At 41.7% G+C, this 19,804-nt stretch overlaps 1 long non-coding RNA gene across 1 annotated transcript in view; it reads left to right on the forward strand.

Annotated features, from left to right (window-relative positions):
• Positions 1-15,841, forward strand: part of LOC309528151 — a 34,615-nt gene extending 18,774 nt beyond the window's left edge. The window contains exons 2-3 of the long non-coding RNA XR_014217573.1: positions 10,411-10,619; positions 15,248-15,841. This is a non-coding gene — a long non-coding RNA (uncharacterized lncRNA). The remainder of the gene's footprint in view (positions 1-10,410; positions 10,620-15,247) is intronic.
• Positions 15,842-19,804: the final 3,963 nt, after the last annotated feature.

Below are 19,804 nucleotides of genomic sequence, written 5' to 3' on the forward strand. Positions count from 1 at the left end.
TGCTTCATTCTGCCCCAGTAGTTCCCCACAGCACAACTTGTGATTTATTAGCATTGTCTTTGAGGTCTACCAAATTTGTGGAAATACAATGCACCGAAGAGCGAAGATGGAACGGAGTTCAAAGGACTCATGAATAAAACCTCAGTGAATGATGCTTCAAGCTTCAAGCACAAACACTGAGTTGGCTAAATGCAAATAAAAACATTACTTTTGCTTGTCTCGTATACAGAGGCAGCTGCGATGGGATCTGGCTAAGTTTAGCATAGGACTGGATTTCATTCCAAACTATCATGCAAAATATATTTACTGAGAATACACATACAGTGGTACCTCGGGTTACATACACTTCAGGTTACAGATGCTTCAGGTTACAGACTCCGCTAACCCAGAAATATTACCTCGGGTTAGGAACTTTACCTCAGGATGAGAAAAGAAATCGTGTGGAGGTGGCGCAGTGGCAGCGGGAGGCCCCATTAGCTAAAGTGGTGCTTCAGGTTAAGAACAGTTTCAGGTTAAGAACGGACCTCCGGAACAAATTAAGTACTTAACCCGAGGTACAACTGTACTACGATATTAAATGAATGAGAAATATGGTGGTCATTATGAAAGCTTTCTTTATATGCTGAATAAAATATGGCCTGGAGGTCATAGTGGCCTGAAGGCTGGAATCTGTAACAGAGATTGTGCCGTATTGGGACTTAATGGGAGATAGTGGTGCTCAATCGTTTTGATGCTGGGACTCACTGTTGCCAGGTACCTCTTGTCAAATATTAACTCTACCATACTTCCCCCCCCCTTTACCCATCTTTCTGTTTTTCTCTCTCATTCTCCACTGACAGTGAAGTTTGTGTGATGCAGTTTAAGGTGAGGGGAGTGAAGACCTGTGCTCAATGCTGTATGTGCATGAAATGAGTCTTTTATAAGTGTTTCCATTGTTGGATTGTAAATTGCATGCAAAAAAGGAGGTTGTGTTCGTGATTCCCTTGCTCGGAGCCCATGTAGTCCAGTAAGTAAAGCCAGCCAGCTGTTCAGTGGGAGAAGCGGAAGGGGTCAGAAAGAGTCAGTCTTCACCCTTTCTTCCTTACCAAACAGTTAGGAAGATTTCCAGCATTTTTATTATTACTGGACTATCCATGCGCAGCCCTAGCTGCTTCACTGACTGAATCAGGCCCCAAGGTTTTTGCTATCACAGCAGTCTTTCTGATGCTTTCTGCTGAAAAACAGTTTTGACTGAAATAAACCTCCACTCCTGGTATGGCCACAGTCAACAGTCAGCCTTTTTCCAGTGGATCTGATTATGCATGCACAGCATATCAACATACTGAATGAGTTAAGTAGGTACCAAGGCTGAATATGTTGGAAAACATAGATCATCATTTTACTCACTCCCTTACATCATTTAACTCTGTGCTGGTGACCCTGGGACCTAGTAATACGTACTGCAACCAATAACCATAACTCTATGATCTGTATAGAATACATGAAGGATGGCAGCAAGGGTATAATTTATAACCTTCTGAAGTGCTGTGTTATTATTATGTGACTGTTATAGTGTTCGTAGAATGACAGACTCTTATTAGGTAGTCAAGCATGTGGGCTATAGTTTTGAAACCACTTTTGATAGCCTTGTTGATCTCAGTATTACTACTCACATGTCAATGGTGTAGGGATCAGAGCTGCACAATATCAATTAATCTACCACCATATCTAAATTGTGTGTGTGTGTGTGTGTGTGTGTGTGTGTGTGTGTGTGCGCATGCTATTTTAAAGAAAGAGCTAGATTTCTGGTTAAGGTAAAATATCTCTTGCTCTCAAATGTTCACCGTACCTTTGAAACTTCTAGTCTTATCTAAGTCAAAATCATGGATCACATCGATCTGGCTGAGTTGTAATGTTTAACTATGGTTTAGCATGAGCCTTGGCTGCATGTGCTCTCCTTTGTACATCGCTTGCGCAGCCAAAAAGAGGACATGCATCATCAAAAGCGAGGACAAAAGAGAACACAGATTCACATAAATTTTGTATCTGCTAATTTATATGCAAAGGGACGCGGGTGGCGCTGTGGGTTAAACCACAGAGCCTAGGACTTGCCGATCAGAAGGTTGACGGTTCGAATCCCCGTGACGGGGTGAGCTCCCATTGCTTGGCCCCTGCTCCTGCCAACCTAGCAGTTCGAAAGCACGTCAAAGTGCAAGTAGATAAATAGATACTGCTCCGGCGGGAAGGTAAACGGTGTTTCCATGTGCTGCTCTGGTTTGCCAGAAGTGGCTTAGTCCTGCTGGCCACATGATCTGGAAGCTGTATGCCGGTTCCCTTGGCCAATAAAGCGAGATGAGCGCCGCAACCCCAGAGTCGGTCACGACTGGACCTAATGGTCAGGGGTCCCTTTACCTTTACCTTAATTTATATGCATAGATGCACATTGAGAAAGATTACTATAAGTTAAGTAGTGATACAGTGCATCTCGCCATAGTGAAGAAAACTGTGGACCAAGGGACCTTAATGCTTGCTCAGTCAGCTGTTCAGATGCTAACTGTTGGTGGGCAACTTCAAGGCTCCTGCTGTGCCTTCTTATGATTCTTTATCTTTAAAGACTCAGACTGAGTGGCTCCTTTCAAAGAGAGCTGTCCTCTGTAAAGTAGGACACATTCGCTACAGCCTTGCCTTTGACATACTTCTGGACTTTGAACAGTTTTGATGTTGATTTTGGAATTAGTTGATTTTGGATGTAGAAAGAGTTGTTATGTGGAAGGGTTTCAGATAAGGCGAAGAAGTCTCACCCAGAACTGTTGGGGAATATCCATTTATAGAATCAGACTTGTAGAGCTTGAAGGGACCCCAAGGGTCACCTAGTCCAACTCCCTACAGTGCAGGAATCTTTTGCCCATCATGGGGCTCAAACTCATGATGCTGAGATTTAAGAGTCTCATGCTCTACCAGCTGAGCTATGTAAGGCCTGCATATCCATGGTATGCAGGAGGAATAAATAGCATTTTAATCTTTGCCAGTCTGCTTCCACATCTACTTGCATACATTGTTTTACCCTTGAATACTAGCATCCAGTCCTGACATTTACAGGTGGAAAATATATTTGCATTTTTAGCCCACAGGTAAAAAAAATATCCAGTTCAGATGTGCAACAAAGCAGCTATCCCATGTGCATGAAACCCTACTAAGTGGGCTTAGGGAATTTTTTCTTTCCATTAGTGTTAGTTCTGATTTCTGAGACAAGGGCTTATATTTGGTAAAGCACTTTGAAGTCTCATGAGGATGAATAAGTGATAAGTGAACAAACAGAAGCGTGTGGATGGAGTATGTAAACTTTGGTGTTTTGCTTCATTATTGTTATTAATTCTGATATGTCTGTAATAAAGGGGGAAATTGGAAATGCCAGATTGGAGCAGGAAAAGATAAATGCTGCTCATTTCTGCAAGCACAATAACATAGCATACTGCCTTTTGCTATCCTTAGGAGGTGGAAGAGAATTTCATTCGGTCCTCATTTGAAAGCGAATTTCCATAATTCGCAGTCCCTGGACTTACAGGGCACAGTTATCAATCAGACTGAGCATTTATCTGAATTTTGCAATGTAAGTTTGCTTAGCAAAAACACATACAAAACTATACACATTATGGGGGAAATGCATACAAAAATGCATATTTTATTACCATTTGTTCGTTTTTTTAGGACAGCATACAAAATGAGCATTTTAGGGGAGGAAAATATGTACAAGACAAATACTTTAGGGGAAAGTGCTTATATAAAGATGTATATTAGGAGGAAATGCCCATACTTTTAAATTATTATTTTTGATACGGAAAAAATAATTCTGCTGAAAGTGCGATGGAAGGAGCTTACAACTGAAAATGACATGGAATAGAGATAGGTTGGTCCGTCCATCGCTAATAACCGCCAAGAAGCGTTTAACAGAAAATCTGTAGCATTTCCGTCTCTTTTCCAGTATGTAACTGTGTTTTTGTTTTGTCTCTCCCTTCGGCTCAGTTCATTTCTGCAACAATATACCACAACAGCCATAGTTACCCAAAAACAAATGGCAGCTTTTATACCACAGGGGCTGCAACACAGATTTTCTTTTACAAATCAAATGGCAAAACGTGGAGCAGTTAGCATATGTGCTTCAGTCCCTTTGCTTCACTTGGGTGACACTTTAATCACTTTTTTATTCTGCCTTGTTGAGGGAAGAGACTGGAAGACATATGCCACTTCCCCACCTTAACTGTGCATTTTCTAGTTTGTTTGGATTTATGTCACAACCTTAATGGGATTTAAATGGAATTTTTATATGTGAATAATACTTGGCATTAATGCACGAACTTGGGGCTGCTGTGCTCTCAAGATGATTTGCATAAAGGTTTTAAAATATAAAAGTAGAATAGCCGGGCTATTGTAAATTGTCAGGCAGAATGTGACACTGGCATAATAGGAAAGAGAAGGAACAAAAACTATGGAAGCGAGTGCTTTCCCCCGGGGTTAATTTTTCAATATTAAGGTACAGCAGGGGGCAGGGAGGAAGGAAAGCTGGAGGTGATAGTCTTTGGGGGCTTAGTTATTGGAGGATTAAATGGGTGCAGCGGGCAGTTCAACACTGTGAAGCTGGCAGGCTTCCCCTAAAAACACAATTCTCTTTGTATTATAAATGCTGCATATATATATAAGCTGCAAGTACATTCATCTCATTCTTTGCCGCCACTGCTACATATTTGGTAAGATGTAATAATTCTGCATTGTAATTGACTTCAAACTTGTGCATTACAATAGCAGGGCTTTTGTGAAAAGGATCGGCTGCTTGGCCAAACAGCTCTGCGATAGTGATTGATCTAATAGGATGAAGAGTATACAGAGGTTGTTAAGGGCCAGGGCCAAGGGCCAGCATTGTCAGGTAACTATTTATTTTTATTGACTGTGTTTATTTCATTTATATCCCACCTTTCCTCTGAGGAGCTCAAGGTAGCTTACATGCATCTCCCCTCTTCTCCATTTTATCCTCAGAACAATCCTGTTAGGCTAGGAGACTAAGGTCACGCAATGAGCTTTATGGCTGAGTGGGTATTTGAACCCTGGTCTCCCAGGTCCTCATCCAACACAGTAACCCATACTCTCCAACATGCGGAGGCCAAGAACCGGGATGTGCATCTTCTTAGCCGTGCAAGTAACATGTGCTTTTGGGCTCTGTGCTCTTGTGTGAGGTCGCAATCTTGAGCATTTTGGGGCTCTGTGATCTCACGTGAGATCACGCTCTCATGCATTTTGGGGCTCTGTGCTGAGAGCATGGCACCCAAAAACAGGCTAACCACCACACCACACACTGCCAGTCGTGGAGCATCCTGACTCTATTGCTTCTTCCTAGTGGTGCTGTTGTTCCCTCTTCACCTGTCCTTTGTAATATGACGCCTTGTGCGAAGCCAAAAATTGACTGCCCCCTCAGCCCAAAGCTGCCTTCCCAAAGCTGGGTAAGCAAGATACTGGGCTTCGGGAAGGAGGCACAAGAGCTCTGGGAGGGTCCTAGAGTCCCCCGTCTCCTTTCTAAAGCTGCACAAGAGCAAACTAGGCTTTGGGAAGAAGATGGAAGAGCTCTAGGATCCTGCTAGAGCCCTCACACCTCCTTCCTGAAGCAAGGACTTACTAGGCCTTGGGAAGGAGGTGGGAAGGCACTCCCTCAGCTCACTGTCCTGTGGAGAGGAAGCGGTCGTGCTCCCCTAAATCTGTCTCTGAGTGGCCATCGTGGAACACTGCTCACTGGTAGAACACCTACTTTCCATGCAGGTTCTGTCTCCAACTTCTCCAGAGGAGTTTTCTGAAAAACCTTTTTGGGGAAGTAATGAAATGCAGATTCCAGAGTTCACAAATTTGATCGGAGCAACACTGCGTGCGCCCATAACCCTTTCTATGTAGGCTGTTTTTGCAATCAAAATCCTCTCCTTGGCTGTTTGTGTGTCTTTATCAAATACACAATCTCATAAAATACTGCCAGATAATCAGGTGCCCGACAACAGATTACATTCTTATTGAAGACATTTTCTCTCACTGTTTTCAAATACACGAAATTCAGCATGGGAAGAGATTCCGTCTACAAAACACTGCATAAAGGCAGGTACTGGGGTAAGCGTTCAAACCTTTTAAGCTTGGGTTTCACTGACAATTACCTAGATTTAACAAGAAAAGACAAAAAGAGGTTCACGGTAAACTGAAGTTTAAGATGAACGCGATTAAACTAGTAATCTCCTCAACCAATTCCCACACAACTAATCCCCTCTCCCCTCCATTGTCTCCTAGCTGGCAACCAACAAAATGCCCATCCCCGGACTTCCGGGTTGGTGCCTACGGCAATGGTGGAGTTCCTCTGATCGGGAGGAACTTGCCCCATGGGAATTTGGGTCTGTACCACCGCGGCGGAGGCGGAGACCCGTAAAAATCACAGGCGGGAGAAGCCTGTGAACGTGGGATTCGGCAGGCACCATTTGCGCCTCCCCTACTCGTGGGGGAACCTGATTTCGGGGACCTGGAGCGACGTGGGGTGAGTGGCGCGGTGCTTCAAATCGTCTGCTTCTTCCACGGAACGAAGCTGCATAGCTGTTGCCGGAGAGCACTGACTTTTTCCTGTGGACAATTTGACTCTAAAGTAATTACCCGTGAGTAGAGCTGATACGGGAGAATCAGATTTTAAATGTTTAATTTGGCATCGAAACGGGGAGCTTCAAAACAGGAAGTCCGCCTTCCCTATTTGTAAATAGACTGAGGCAAGGAGTCTGTAAGCTGAAGTCTTGGAAAGCCTTTTGTAAAAGATTAAATTTCCATCGGCAAAGAGTATAAAATCCCCCTTGGAGGCAGGAGAAGGGGGGGGAGTTGTGGACTGAGTATGCCTGCAGGAGAGAGTAAAGAGAGTTAAAATACTGCCGCTCTGACCCTGGAAATGGGCTGCTAGTAGGACTGACGTTTTGGAATGTCCATTGACAGCACTTAGAATGTTCCTTGACAGCTAGCAAAATAAGAGAGATATATTGTTTCTACTGTTTCTGGCTGCTTCTAAATAGGAGTAATAAAGTAACTGAAAACTGAAACTAACTTTGGATTGTACGAGTTGCGCTTAAAGGTGACATTCTTGACTATTATAAATAGAAACTGTTTCCCTCTAGTGGAAGTTTCTGAAATTGGTTACTTCATAAGAGCTGGGCTAGGGGAGTTTCCAGCTGCAAGATAAAAACTGTGTGACTCTGGGATTGACCTTGAATCTCTTAAGTGTTATGGCAAATGGAAAGGAAAGAACAGATGAAATGTCAACAGGAGAGGCCTTAGTGGTCGCATTATTGAAAATAAATGACTCGCTGGAACAGCTTCACAAGAAAACAGAAGTGATGAATGTGAAAGCAGACGCTGCAAATAATAAAATTGATTTAATTGTAGAAAGTTTAAATAATCTGGGACAAAAGGTGAACACCAACACAGAAACCATCCAGAAATTGACACAGGAATCTACTTTAATACTGCAAACTGAGGATGAAGTCAGGGAGAAAACCTTTGCTGCTGAATGTAAAACAACACAATTGGAGTGTGAGAGAGCCCCATACATTCAAAAGCAACTTGACGAACATAGGCTGATATTTGCTATGATGGAGCTTAAAGAAAAACAGATGAATTTGAGGATCAGAACCCCACCAGAACTGGGAAAGGAAAGTTTGACAGAGCTTCAGGAGGAGACAGGATCAACATCGGCTGAGAAAGAGAAATTTTGGGGGGTCAGTAGGACCGCCAAAAATGTGAATTTACTTAAGGGTAATTGTGAAGGACGTTGGATTGAAGAGAAGGGGGATTGGGAAATATGGACAAATCTGAAGTTGTTATGGTTGGGCCGAGCTGTTGTGGTGGGGATGAGGGTTGCTGTGTTGCCGGGGATGTTGCTTTTGTGTCAAAAAGTGCAAGTTTTGGATGGGAGGGATTGTTTCAGGAGGTGGCAGAGGGATGCTCCTGGATTGGTTTGGCAGGGCAGGAAGCCTCGAGTAAAACTTAAGATATTGACGGATGCTAAAGAAGGAGGTGGACCTGCCCTGCCAGACACTTAAACTTTGTTGTGAATCATCTGCTTTTTGCTGGCTGAGAGAATGGTTGTCTCTTAAAAGCACTGAAGTGTTGGATAATGGCATATGAAGTTGATGGACTAGACGGAATTGGCGGAAAAGACTGGCAAGATCCGAGACCAGGGAGAAGAGTCGGTGGAAGAAGACTGGGAAAAGTTTAAAGACTATTTATAGAAATATTGTAAAATTAATGAATGTTAGAAGAATGTTGGAATGAAATTATACAGCTTCAGTAGAAATGTTATAAGGAATTAAGTATAAATAGATTAATAGAGTATTAAAGGAAAATAAGGTTAAAAGGTGTTAAGATAATTATAGGATAGAAAACAGGGGAAGATGGTAAGGAATTGCTGAAATAATTAATAGACGTGGAATACAAAAAGGGAGGTGTGAGGAGGCCGTGGAAATATGGGAAAGAAAGATAAGATATTGGAAGTTTTTTCTTTTTTCTTTTCTTTTTTCTTTTGATGTGTTTTTAAAGTGTTTTTGTTTTGTTTTGTTAATTTTTATGTAGTGTTTTTTATTATAATGTATTTTTTTGTTTTTTCTTTTGTAAGTGTTTAAATTGTTGTAAAAGCAATAAATATTATTATTTTTTAAAAAAGCAAAATGCCCATCCCAAGTGCCATGCAAGGCTCCCTTCAACTCTCTGATTTTATTTAGCTTAACACCCCATATTCCAAGCAAATCTCCCTCCCCTCCTCTCCAAACACAAACAAACCCCAAACACAGTTCTTTGCAGAGGGGTTTCTTTCTGCTGTTTCCTTTCATTATAAAGCTCACACATGCCGGTTCCTTCAAAGGATAAGTGGCATTTGCTACCAATCCCTTAACTTGAATTGTGACACACTGCACATTCTGACTTGGATAGATGTCGGTTGGGAGGTGATGGAGAGGACCTTGAAGTCTGAATAGTTTGATATTAACTTCTGCCCAAACCTTTTAGAGTTTAGCCACCTACTGAGTGATACTGATATGTGAAGGATCAATTGAAGGAGCTGCTTTAGAAAGCGGGGGTTGGGCTCTAATGTTGACTTCAAAACAATTTCTCCTTTGACAGGGATAGAGAGGATACACAAAATATATTAAAAGAGATCTGCTTGCTAATCATGGAAGGTACTACCATATTTTCATTGACTGTTTATACAGGTCATAAGGCAAATGTGCTTCTTCTGAATTCAGGATTTATTATATGTTTCTGATCTCTGTCTTATTTATATACAAATATCCCCCCCCCCCGGATGCATTGCAAATGATAATTTTATTAATGATAATAAACTGCATATTCTACCTTGAGCTCCTTGATGGAAAGAGATTGGATATACATTTAACCACAATAACAGCATTAAATTTCTGCCAGTTATGTGTTTACAGTGCGCATCAAATGTGACTTTTTTTGAATTTTTTTGATGAGGTTTTCTGATGGACTGAGGCATGCTGGAGTACTCTGCATTTATATGGAGCACATAGTATATGAAAGCTTTATTCCATTTGCATGCGAGTTCTGTGACATCGAACTGTCCTCTGTGTGACATTTTCATACACTATGTACCCTTGCCTAATGTATAGGTGAACTGTAGCTTAAATTATTCTGAATGTCCCCTTTTTTGTAGAAATGGAATTTAACACTTTTTTAAAACAGTGTTTAAGTGGGAAGCATTTAAACTTCTGGCCTGTCCTTGGTTTGCCCTGGTGCTTAGATATAGCAGTGCCAAGTGATATTATGGTATTGTAAGATGAAGCCTAGAGTGCTTTCTATTATCTCAACACAGATGGGTAAGTACTGAGTGGAAAACGTTGGTGGCCCATCCCATTTCATGAAGCAAAAGAAGAAGGTGCCACTCCACCCTCACCAAAGCCTGGCTTGCTGGGTATGTATGGCTGCAGCAGCTGTGGTTTCCAGCGAAATCTCGCAAGAGTGCCATGAGATCTCACGAGCACCCGCTGGAAGCAGCTGCACAACCTCAGTGGCAGGGGCGGGGTGGGGGGTTCCCCAACCCTGCTGTACATCATAAAGGCTATACAGTGGTACCTCGGGTTAAGTACTTAATTCGTTCCAGACGTCCGTTCTTAACCTGAGACTGTTCTTAACCTGAAGCACCACTTTAGCTAATGGGGCCTCCCACTGCCAGAGCACGATTTCTGTTCTCATCCTGAAGCAAAGTTCTTAACCCGAGGTACTATTTCTGGGTTAGCAGAGTCTGTAACTTGAAGTGTATGTAACCCGAGATACCACTTATATATTTTTGGGGATCAGGAGGCTTTCTAAACCAAAACAATCCTACTAATAATAACCAGCTTGCTCCATTCTTGCCAGGCCAGAGGTGTGTATGAAAGGAGTGGCAGCTGGATTTGGTGGTGGACCATGTTGGGACGGAAGGATGAACAGATCTACTCCTTCTGCATGTTTCTCAGAAATGAATCTTTTGCAAAGAAATTCATCTCTCAAAATCTGAAGAAGACATTTGCACAAAACTTTGGGTTTGGTATACCTTGCTTTGACCAGCTTTAGATACTGTCTTGAAGGTGAGTGGGTGATTTAATGCATGCAAGGAAGGTGGGGTGAAAGAAGGAAATATAATGCATATCAAGACATCTGCATGAAGAGAAAGAAGAGAGGGGGTGATATTTTGCTATATTACTGGCTCCCATAAGGAGCTATCTCAGAGATAAAAATCAAGTGAGATATGCCTTGTCAATTATGTGACAATCACATCAAATGGAGCATCATCTCATTAAAGAAAGTCTGAGCTGTCACACCTAATTGAGATTGTATGGCATGCTAAGCAGCAGGCCCAAGCTCCATTCCCAAGTGCTGGCATCGGCTGTTACCAACACTTTCTAGTTTCAAGGTTTTGAGGATCAGATACGAATACTTCCGCCATGAAGTTATAAATTGGAAAGGTCACCGGTGAACAGAGGATGTACCGTACGTCCTTATGGGATTTCTTTATAAAGTGTGATTTTTAAAACCAGACACACACAGAAAAAGATCAGTATGGTGGGAGTGATCGGTGGGAAATAATATTAGGCAAGTGCTAAAAAATTTGCAAAATGCTGGAAAAAAAAGGTAAGGGCATGCTACAGAATGGTTGTGAAATGAGTCAGATAGAGTCGACCTGTGCATTCCACATGCAGTCATCATTTAATTCCATTCTGGTGCCATATCTGTCCAAAATGGATCATACTGAGGTGCCACAATGGTACAAACTAACTGCCCATACATGCACCTACTGTTTATTAACATGCATTCCCTATTAAGGCAGCAAGGTTGGGACTGCACGGATGAGCCAGCAGGGCCAACCTAGGTTTGACCTTCACATTTTGGGCCTGCACTGTAATATATATCACATGCACACACATTGCAAAGTGATCTTCTGTATTAAATTTTGTGTCTCTGGAACCCAGGTTCTGTTTACAAGATTGCTGTTTAGTTGTTCTTCTTATAGTGAGACAGTAGGATTCAGCAGCCTAATATTCTACGCTGGTGTTTTGGTTTCCAGTAGTTCAATAACACACATCAAAGCTTTATTAGATTTTGCCACCTGATTAAGCGAGAACACCAGCTGTGCATTTCTGCCCTCTTCCATTTTTAGTTTTTCATCTCAGTCCTCACTCCCTTTCTGAGATGACACCCATACTTTCCTGTCCTACATTATTCACTTTGAAGGTGAATTGGTCAATTCTGCATCTATTGCAGCTTTATGATTTCATTAGTTTTACAGAAGAATACTTGTGATGAGTTAATCTGATCTGATCTGACCAATAGCCTTCATTTCCATGGCTCTTAAGAAGTGAGTTCTCATGCTTACTTTAAATAAAAGCCAGGTATCAATGGCCTGTAGGCAACCCGTCATAGGTTTGTCTACCTCTGTTTGGTGGACAGTTTAGTAATTGTTTAAGATGATAAGGTGACAGGCCTCCCAAAGCTGAGCAATAACAAGATCAGTCATACTAAAGCCTATTGAGAATTGTGCCTCATTAGAATGCAGATGGGGAAATCTCAGGTTTCCACCAGAACTGTAAGTGGAATGTGGTAAGCCAGAAAAGCATTTTAACCTATTCTGAGCTTCCTTTCTATGTTTACAATGAAATCCTAATTATTAAGAAGTAGAGATGGTGGAAAATTTCACAATAATTAAACTTGGCAATGAGCTCTACAAGACCTCTCTTGTTCACTTACTAAGTGAGCCAGTTGGTTTTCCTGTGAGGTCTGGCGATGTGGAACAATATCAATCCCCACCACAAAAAATGTTTGGACACCATTGACAACTGTGTGTGTGTATCTATAGCTGGGCAGCAGTGGCCCAGGTTTGTGCCCCAGTGAGGTCATTTCAGTGCTGCTAATGCAGCAGTTTGATTTCATCCCCATTGTCAACAACGACAACACTTCAGGACATAGGTATCACTGTAGTATTACACAGGCTTTGTTTCTGTGTAACGGGTAGTCAGATACCAAAGGATTCAATCTGCCCATCACTTTTATTGTATTCTGTTCTTGTATAACATGTTATTTCCCTCCTGACTGGTTACATGGCTGACTATATAGAATTCTGTGTAAACTGTCTTTAAAAGATTCTTAGCTTGATACTCCATTTTCTTTAAATAATTACCTGAGTAAATTAAAGGCTTAAAAAGTGAGGCACTTAATGACAGGGGTTTGAGCAAAATAGTGCTGGCTAAGATGCCACACAGAGTGAATCTTATTTTCTGTTGTTAATGGCACAATCAGCAATGGACTAAAATAAATCTGGTACAAAAACCTTCACTTCTGACCCAAAGCAGTAACTGAGCTTGAATTTTAGACTCTCCCATGTACCAGAAACACAGCAGTTACATGTATCCATTCAAACATAGCTAAGTTAGGGTTAAATTCAATATACTAATATAAGTAGTTTCTGCTCATGCAAAACAGGATACCTGATTTTCACCACCACCACTTACCATCATATCCCATGCTGTTCTAGAATGCTCTCCAACCCTCCATAGCAACTTGGGGGGGGGGGTCATAGAGGGCTGCAGGAGGTAGGAGGGATCAGTAAAAAATTGGATGCCTTGCATTGTGCTAGCGGAAGAGCTTTCCCGTAGTTCAAAGCTACTATTGGGTTCAACCCAATGACACCAAAGGTGAGATATAATTCCAGATTTATTGTTTTAAGTGGTCGTCCCCATTAGACAAATGAATTAGGATTAGGAATAAAAGCACTTCGCATGCTTTAGTTGAAAGTGTGCTAAAATGCTTTCCATACCCGTGCCTAAGGATTAAGGCTTTCTGGGAAATGATATATAATGAATTGAAAAAGGTATTTAAATATACCTTCCTTAAGAAACCAGAGGCCTTTCTCCTGGGCATTGTCGGCCAATTGGTGTTAAAGAAGGATAGAATTTTCTTTATGTATGCAACAGCAGCAGCAAGATTACTCATTGCGAAATATTGGAAGACACAGGAGCTACCCACACTGGAAGAATGGCAGATGAAGGTCATGGACTCCATGGAATTGGCAGAGATGACTGGCAGAATCCGTGACCAGGGAGAAGAGTCGGTGGAGGAAGATTGGAATAAGTTTAAAGATTACTTGCAGAAGCACTGTAAAATTAAGGAATGTTGAAATGACGTTTGAGTGAAAATAAGTGGTACTGGTAAAGAGATGCTTAAGAAAATGTAAATAGGGATTGATAATTGGAAATGGATATTTATAATAATAGGTTAACATATGGAGTAAGGATGAATGTTAGAGGGTAAGGATTTGCTGAATTTAATATTTGAACTGGAATACAAAATGGGAGGTGTGAGGAGGTCAAGAAACTAGTGAAGAAAATATAAGATTTGAAAATATTAATCTATTTTTCAGTTTTGATTTTTGGCTTTTCTTTGTTCTTATTCTTTATTCTTTATTCTTTATTTTTTCTTCTATCAACTGTTTTTCTACCGTGTATTTTATTTGTTTTGCTTTTGTAGTTTGAATGTTGGAATTTGTTGGAATTTGTTTTTATTGTTCGTGAAATATTAATAAATATCATTTTTAAAAAATGCTTTCCATACCTCTGAGATTTCACAGCTGAGAACAGAGAGGCTCTTCACACTGAGGATCCCTTCCTGTGACCCCCCAGTCCCACCACTGTGTGCTGCTGGAGGCTCTTTTCCATGTGCCATGTGACCAATGAATGTACCTGGCAATAGCTTGACTTTCAACATCTTGAAAGCAAAGAGGATGTCAATAGTTAAAAACGCACAAGAAAACCAGGTGCACAATGTGTGAGTTCTCAGTGGAAACCCAGCCAGTTCCGGCTCCCCGGCCCACGTCAACCCTCTCCCCACCCCCAGCATTTCTTAGCTAGCCATAACTATGGTTTGCAACAGAACCAGAGCAACTAAAGTTACTGCAGACCAAACTTTGCTTTCCAATCTGAAAATCCAATCTGAAAATTAGATCTCATGTCTGGTTTCTACCTCTGGGTTAAGACCTAACTATAGTTTGCAGCAACTTTGCTTGTGGGCAGGGGAGGAGTGGATCAGCCTGTGTTCCTATTGGGCACTCCCAACCACTAAATAATGGTTTGACAATCGGGAGGACTATGTCTGAAGCAGGCCATTGTAAGCCAATTTACGTTTCTTTCTGGCACATCGTTTGACAACAAATACAATTGTATTCGGCTTTTACATCAATAGAGCACAGCCTATTGCAGAATAAATGAATACAGCAGAGGGGCCGAGTAGAACCGTAGCAATTTGTAATACTGGGGAGGGAAGCTTGAGCCGTGATCCTTGGCATGAGAGCTGAAGTGTTAGAAGCATGTCCTTATTTCCACCAGTCTCTTCCCCCTCTCTAAAATAACTGAAATAACCTTCTGGGTCTACTTGCTTCGTGGGCTTGATTTTTTATTGCTGCCTTGCTTTCTTCGTTTCATCAAGGGAAGCACTTGCTGCTAGGACTATTCAGTAATTGTATGTCTTAACAAGTTGTTTATGGTTCTTGGATTTGGAGATTTCTCAAGGGTATGTGGTTTCTGATGATATTCAGCAAATTTTCATTTTTGGTATCTTATCTTCCTGCCTAGAGGTTTGTGTTTCATCGCTGTAAGATGTGTTCCATAGTGCTGAGCAGGGTATTACAGGCTTACTATGATCTCCCCTGATTTATTTCCTAATTCAGAAAAACAACAGCCCTGGAAAAGAAAAGAAAAGGGGGGAAAAACTCCAAGCAATACAGAGCAATATTTGTGCTATTCTCTTCAAGAGAGATCCCAATTATATTAAAAGAACGGGCTGACATCTTGCACTATTTTAGGCTTTCTCCTATTACAATACCAAAGTGCCCGTGTCAAGAATCTGAGGGAAGCACAATATTCCCAAGGGCCCAAGTCCATGGAGAAGCAGAGCACCATGGGAAGATGCACTGGACAAGAAAACAAGAGACGTGGTTTCTATTCCTGCCATACCTGTTAATTGGTGATCTTGGACAAGTCACCTCTCCTTTTGCCCCCTTGGTTTATAATGAAATTGTTAGGTTTTCTTAGCAAAGACAATTCTTTCTCCTGTGCTTTTTTACAATGACTTTGTGGGTGTAGGAAAAAGGAGGGTCTATAAATCTATCTCAAAATGGATAGACTCTTCTAGTTGTTTCTCCTTATGAGGAAAAAGAAGGGGTTTCCCCACACAATGGATGCTAGACTGCCCTTCTTCCCTGACCGTTGGCCATGCTCAGTGCTTTTTCCCCCTAAAATTTTTTTTTAGGGGGTACTCTCATTTTGACTCAAGAAAATCACCAGGAAAGGAAATGAAGCTGCCATTGGAGGTGGTAACAAGGAAACTGACCAATCACCATGCTAGATTCCAGCTCCTACTTCACACATTAAATGCCCACTTCCGCCTGAGACTCAAGAAACACCGTGACAGGAAATGAGGCCGCCATTGGGGGTAGCAACAGAACTGATGATTCACCATGCTAGAAAATAAACTTTTAAAAGTTTTTTCACAAAATATTTAGGGGTATGTGTACCCCTGCGTGCCCCCAGAAAAAAAGCACTGACCATGCTCTGCCTGTTCAGCTGAAAAGTGGTGTATTGTATTGGGTGTTGATTAGCTAGGGAGTGGAACAAAGCTTCAATTTTGGATCATACTATGTGAAAGTTGTTTTAGGAGCATGATTTTTGAAATTAATCACCTCTTTGCAACCATTTCTGGTATGTGTGCCTCTGGCATCCAGATCCGTATCATTTTGCTACATTTAGCTAACATTTTGAGAACAAAAGCATATTGCTACATTTAGAGTCCATTAGGTCCCACTGCTTACAGTTCCCCCCTCTATACCCATGTGTGGGTATATGTGGGGACACATACATGCCAATTAATGATAACAACCTTTGCCCCTGATGAAGCGGGTTTTAGTTCACAAAGGTGTATGCCGCAGTAAATCGGTTCATTTTAAAGGTTTTTTTCCCCATAAGGCTGTGTTTTTATATAAAAACAACACAGTTTGTGCTTGAGTAGATAGAAATGGATACTGAAAATCTTCAGTAACTGGATAGTCTGAGTGCCAGGTATCCCTTGCATCCTATCCGGACAGTTCAGGTCAGCGTATTGACCTGGGGAGTCACTCGATTTCTGTGGAGTGAGCTTTCCATTACCAACTGGATTGCTATCAGCAAGCAGAGGTCACTCTTTCCAATCTAGCCACAAGAAGGAAGGAAGATATACCCTATTCTGTATTATCAAGGAAAGTATGTCAGTGTCAGATTCAATAATGTGTGAGAGAGAGTTTGGACGTACACTCTTTCGCCAGAATGATCTTCAATTATTTTCTATATATTTTCAAATTCCAAGCACTTTTTCCGCGTGAGTAATTAGTATAATAATAATAACTATTATTATAATGCTTAGAATTTATATAGTACATTTATGCATTCACAGTTCAATCTACACACGACTGCATTTGGTGACTCTTTTCCCCTAACAGTTTTGTTTTAAAAGCAAGGGCATCTCAGAGGCAGAGAGAGAGACAAGAAGAGGGGCTGCTTAACCTTCCTGATCCTGCCATTTGTCAGCACGGCCCATAAGTTGCTTTTCCACCCACAGGGGGAAAGACACAGGGTCCCTAGAATCATAGAATCATAGAATCATAGGGTTGGAAGAGACCACAAGGGCCATCGAGTCCAACCCCCCTGTAGCTTTATGTAGGGAAGAATAAGTAGGTAGTTTGTTCAGTAATTCCCCCTTCATCCCATAGAAATCAAGTGATGCCCAGAACGAAACGCTGACCTGAATTGTCAATTAATATCTAACATTCAAAGCCTTCCATGGTTAGGTTTAGGTGTACTGAATGTATGTAGCTCTTCCCACAACCAAAGTCCAGGATCAATTTACAACAGGAATAGAATACCGTTAAGAATACAGTGGTACCTTGGGTTAAGTACTTAATTCGTTCCGGGGGTCCGTTCTTAACCTGAAACTGTTCTTAACCTGAAGCACCACTTTAGCTAATGGGGCCTCCTGCTGCTGCTGTGCCGCCGGAGCACAATTTCTGTTCTCATCCTGAAGCAAAGTACTTAACCCAAAGTATTATTTCTGGGTTAGCGGAGTTTGTAACCTGAAGCATATGTAACTTGAAGCGTATGTAACCCGAGGTACCACTGTATCAGAAGAACACACAGTCATATTGAAAACATAGAGTAAAATTATCTAATCATTGATGACGTCCAAAGACCTGGGAAAACAAAAATATATTTCCCTGGTGCTGAACTGATGACAAAGTTGGTGCCAGGTGGGCCTCCTTGAGGAGACCATTCCATGGGTTAGAGCTAATGCAGAAAGGGCCCATTTGAATGAATGAGGATTCAGTCAGCCCTTCTCCTCCTCTCAAATTAGTGTTATGAGCAGTGCTGTTTTTCTATAAAAAGAGGTACCAGAACTCACCGTGAATGCCTCCCTCATAGTTTTAGAATGCCAATGGCGCCCACCCGAGAAGTGCTAGAATTGAGTTCCAGTGAGTTCTGGCTGGAAAAAAAGAAATGGCTATGAGGGGGAAATAAGTCTGGGAACCCCATGTTTCCCTTATTACGTATAGTTTGTTTGTTTGTTGTTTATTTGTTTTAAAAAATTAGAGGCTGACTTGCCACCCTAGATGCCTGTCCAGGTCTCCACAGTCAGCAGATAAATCCTTACTGGCAGTGTCACATGTTTGGCATGTGGTCACCAACAACAAGGCCTTCATTGTGGTTGCACCAGTATTGTGGAACTCTATCTGCTTGGTGATTAGACAGGCACCTGTTGGTCTTGGCTTTGGACTGCATATGCACGTTACTTTGAAAAACACATTTAAAACACCCCACCAAAGAATCCTGGGAACCATAGTCTATTAAGGGTGAAGAGAATTGTAGCTCTTTGAGGGGCTAAACTACAGCTCCTTGGATAAAACCCTCATGAGTTACTGCCAGTCAGTGTAGACATTACCGAGCTATATGGACCGATGGTCTGAAATTAAGGTAAACCTTTGATTCCACTTGCAAACATGAAGAAAAAGGTTTATGATCTCCTCCCAATGTGCATGGAAGTGCCAAAACAACAGCTTAACTTCCTGTCATCAGTTCTAGTCTACCTTGTACAGTTGGATTGGGGGTAGTAGTACGAACCTTCCTCCCCACACCCTTACTACACCCTTACTACACACCAAGTTGGCTGGGTGGCTTTCAAGAGGTCAAGAAGTGTTACAGCAAACACAGTGTTAATCTCCTCAAGGCACGGCTTGTGGGACTTCTCTTTCTTGGTTCCTTTCCTCCCTCCTACTTAAAAAAATAATAAATCAACATGAAAGCAGTCTGGTTCTTCTGTGAAGAGCTTTCCTTTTTTGGTTTTGTGTTTTTGGACACGCTCTTTATTGTGATTAAGGGATAATTGGATTCATTCTGTATCAGGGCAAATAGCAGAGGGTTCTTACCATAGAAGTTTCTCCTCCTGCAATTACATTCCTGCAATACCGTATAGCAGTCATGGAAGCTTAGCAGTCGTGGCTTCGCCTGCCGTGCTGTACTCTAATCTGGGCGGAACACAAATAGATCAAGAAATGCAGCTTTGTAGATTGTTTTCAGTGCTGCCATATATTGCTCTGTAACCCCCAGGTCGCTGTTGGATATATAGAGAGACAACATATAAATCTATAAGAATTATTTCCACAAGGCACTTACCTTGCATCATCAATAATGCTTCTTTCTTCTGCTCTTTTCATTTGAAGTTGTACAATTAGGATAAAAATGAACAACAATGCGGAAGACAATGGATGTGCCCAATTCTCTCTCTCTCTCTCTCTCTCTCTCTCTCTCTCTCTCTCTCTCTCTCCTGCTTATGAAAGATTCCCTCTCTTCTGGTCTGACATTATCTACTCTTTTTTCACACAATAATACCACACCTCTCCTTAAAGATGAACTCTTAGGATAAGGTAACCCTAGAAAGGATGTGCCTTCTGGTCTAGCTTTCCTTATACCAGTTTGAGTTTTGATCTAATGTATCACTAATGTATTCAGTGTTACTGAGTCACAATGCAAAAGTCACGTGTGTGGTGGATCTGTTTGTGAAGAACGTGGACTGTAGCCAACCAATGTGTTCCGTCAGTGCAAGGATTTCTGTTTACACAACAGGACTTCCCCCTTTCCTCCCCCTGCACATGCCCCAAATCTGCTCCAGAGGATTGAGGGAACCCCTAGAAGGCACGCAGGGG

The sequence above is a fragment of the Podarcis vaucheri genome (assembly GCF_965113315.1).
Source record: "Podarcis vaucheri genome assembly, chromosome: 3".
Taxonomy (NCBI): Eukaryota; Metazoa; Chordata; class Lepidosauria; order Squamata; family Lacertidae; genus Podarcis; species Podarcis vaucheri.